The 3,740-nt window shown below is 43.4% G+C and overlaps 1 pseudogene; it reads right to left on the bottom strand.

The window, feature by feature from the left end:
* Positions 1–2,464: 2,464 nt before the first annotated feature.
* On the bottom strand, positions 2,465–2,944 carry LOC128095398 (ferritin light chain 1-like; annotated as a pseudogene).
* Between the last annotated feature and the right edge of the window lie 796 nt (positions 2,945–3,740).

Raw genomic sequence — 3,740 nt, 5'->3', positions numbered from 1 at the left:
CCACATCTGACAAAGGAATGATGTCTAGAATATACAGAGAATTCAAACACCTAAAAAAGAAGTCTAACAACACAAATAAACCAATGAAATGAACCTCAAATGAATCTGAAAAGATTAAATACAAATGGCCAATAAACAAATGAAACAAAAAAGATCAACCTCTGTGGTTGATATATTGTGCACCCTAATAAAACTTATCTGGGGATCAGAGAACAGAACAGCCACTAGATTAGACATAGAGGCCAGACAGTGGTGGCACACACCTTTAATCCTATCACTCAGGAGGCAGAGATCCATCTAGATCTCTGTGAGTTCAAGGCCATACTGGAAACAGAGCCAGGCAGTGGTGGCACACACCTTTAATCCCAATATTTGAGATCTCACGTCTTTGCTTGGAAGGACACACACCTATAATCCCAGGAAGTGATGGCAGGAAGCAGAAAGGTATATAAGGCATGAGGATCAGGAACTAGAGGTTTTTAAGCAGTTCAGCTAAGCCCCTTCTGGGTGAGGACTCAGAGGCTTGCAGTCTGAGGAACCAGAATCAGCTGAAGAATAGACAAGGTGAGGTTGGCTGTGGCTTGTTCTATTTCTCTGATCTTTCAGCATTCACCCCAACATCTGGCTCAGAGTTTTGTTGTTTTTTTTTTTAATTAATAAGACCATTTAACAATTCGTGTTACAAATCTCACTAGCAATCAGAAATGAAAATCAAAATCACATTGAGGGTGAGGCAGGCAGCTCATTTGCAGGAGTACTTGCCTGGCATGCATAAAGCCCAGGAATCAACACTTAGCATCTCATTAATTGGGCATGCTAGTGTAATCCCAGCACTGGCAAGGTGGTGGCAACAGGATCTGAAGTCCAAGGTCATCTTGGGCTAGATTTAGAAGATCAAGGCCAGCATGATGTACATGAGGCATTATCTCAAAAAAACTACATTCATTGAGGTTCCTTCTTACCCCAGTTAGAATATCAGTCATCAAGAAAACAGGTAACAGGAGCTAGGACAAGGACTCAGCAGTTAAGAGTGCTTGCAAAGGACTAAGTGTGAAAGAGTTTGATTCCCAGCACCCACATCAGGTAGCTCACAACTGCCTATAACTCCAGTTCCAGGGGATCCGATGCCCTCTTCTGGCCTTTGTAGGCACCCACAGGCAGAAGACATACTAACATGCAGACACATACATACACATAATGAAATGGAAGTACAAATTACAAAAAGAAAAATAACAAAATCCGGCAAGGATGTAGACAGATGGTAACTATCATACACTGGTGGAAGGAACATAAACAAGCTCAACCACTATGGAAGTCAGTGTGGAGGTTTCCCAAAACCTAAAAATAAATCTTCCACCCCTAGATACTTATACATAAGACTCCAAGTCAAGTTGGTCAGTGGTGATGCATGCCTTTAATTCCAGCATGCGGGAGGCAGAGGCAAGTGGATCTCTATGAGTTTAAGGACAGGCGTGAGTTCCAGGCCATCCAATGCTACATAGAGAAACCCTGTCTTGAAAAACAAACAAACAAAAGCCTCCAAGTCAGTGCTTCACTGAGACACTTGCATTGTTACACCTAGCTCTTTATGTGCCATAAGGAAGAAGAGAGACAATACTTAATGAGTTCCAAAGATTCTAATAATTCACCATGTAACCCCTGATCAATCAAGGCTGCAGGACAAGGACTCGGGAGCCTTGTTTCTCCTGACAGCCCTGAGCAGGGGCAGAGGTGGTTTTTTTGGTTTTTTTTTTTTGAGACAGGGTTTCTCTGTGTAACAGCCCTGACCGTCCTGCAACTCCCTCTGTAGATCAGGCTGGCCTTGAACTCACAAAGATCCACCTGCCTCTGCCTCCTGAGTGCCGGGATTAAAGGTGTGAGCCACTACCGCCCAGCTTCATGTATTTCTTTTTTTTTTTTTTTGATTTTAGTTATTATTGTGTGGGTGTATGACTTATGTGTGTGGCTGACATGTGCCATTGTGTGTGTGTGTGTGTGTGTGTGTGTGTGTGTGTAGATCAGAGGACAACCTTGGGGAGGCAGTTCTCTCTTTCTACCTTTACATGGGTTCCAAGGATCAAATCCAGGTTATCAGGCTTGTATATCTAGTGCCTTTCCTCACTGGGCCATCACTTCCCTCTTTTTTAGTGTACATACATTTCTAGGTGTGCTTAATGATTCTTTTTTAAAAAATATTTACTTATTTATTTTACATCCTGACCACAGTTTCCCCTCCCTTCTCTCCTCCCAGTCAGTCCTTCACTGTGCTTATTCTTTTTTTTTTTTTTCCTGTTTCATAAAGCTTTATTTTTACTTGGCCCAAGACTTGGGAGGGGTTTCAGGGCAGTTAGAAAGCTGCCTAGTGGCTTGAGAGGTTCCGGTGGAGGTCCTGAGGCTGGCTGGTGCAGAGCAGAGGAGGGAGCCCCTTGGAAGACGAGGCCTCCTAGAGGTTCTTGAGAGCCGCTCAGAGGTACTCTATGCCCAGAGATGGCTGGGGCATGCCAGTCTGTATTGGCTATGGCACGGCGCCCCCTACAGAGGTTAGTCAAGTGGTTGCCCATCTACTTGATGAGCTTCACCTCCTCATCCAGGAAGTCACAGAGATGAGGGTCTGTGCAGGCAGAACCCAAGGAATGAAGATCCAAGAGGGCCTGATTCAGGTTCTTCTCCAGGGCCAAAGCAGCTTCCATGGCCTCCTGGGTTCTACCCCACTCATCTTGAGATGGCTGCTGCACATCCTGGAAGAGTGCACAGCCCCTGTGAATGGTCTACAACTTGAGCCCTCATGCTTCTCCTTGGCCAATTTCCTCCAGAACCACGTCATCCCGATCAAAATAGTAGCCCAGAGAGGGTAGGTGTAGGAGGCCCGCAGGTCCAGGTTGACCAGGCAGTTCATGGCGGCTTCCATTTCGGTGGAATAATTCTGACACATCTGGGAGGTCATGGCTGATCCTCAGTATGGAGTTAACCACAACGAGACGGTGTGTCTGGTCCTAGGAGCCAAAGGTGCTGAGGAGATGGTCCCAGAGGCTGCAACTGGAGAGGCTGAAAGGTGACTAGAAGCTAACAAAGACAGAGTCCTCTAGTCTTTTCTGTTCAAACACTGTTGAAGCAAGACACACAGGACCTCTGAGGCACTGTTCTGCTTAATGATCCATAAAGGAAACAATATTGATAAAATATGCTGTCATAGTTATTTTAATATACCTCACCTATCTCAGTATTTTCTCCCTCGGGAATTTCATTAAAAGATTTCATCCTGTGAATCTGGAAAAAATTTTGGACACAATTGTAAATAAACACTATTTAGTTGAATTTACTTACCTATTTCACTGGACCTCTAACTAAATGATACACATAATAGATACATAATTTAATACACAGATTGTTTTAAATGTTCTGTTTTAATACTATTCAAGAAACTAGGTTCTTAATCACTGTTGAACCCAACCATAATTTTCACCTCAATCTTTAAATCTCTAATTTCCCAAATGATCTACTTTAAAGCTTCATTTTCCGCATTAAAGAGGCCATTAAACACATTTATGCAGGCAATTAAAAGGCATTGCATAGGACCGGCAAAAAACCATGGATATATTCAATTGCCCTCACTTTAAACCAATCAGCTAATATGAGTCTGTAATTAACATCCATATGGTAGGGAAGCTTACCTTGGCTAGAGACACAAGCCACTTCGGTGAGCTCTGGACTCAAAATGAATGAAAGTCAATCATGTTTCT

The sequence above is a fragment of the Peromyscus californicus genome, unplaced genomic scaffold (assembly GCF_007827085.1).
Source record: "Peromyscus californicus insignis strain IS unplaced genomic scaffold, ASM782708v3 Scaffold_4__1_contigs__length_199733344, whole genome shotgun sequence".
NCBI lineage: Eukaryota > Metazoa > Chordata > Mammalia > Rodentia > Cricetidae > Peromyscus > Peromyscus californicus.
Note: the sequence above shows the minus strand (reverse complement) of the source record. Positions and strands in the feature narration are given on the sequence as shown.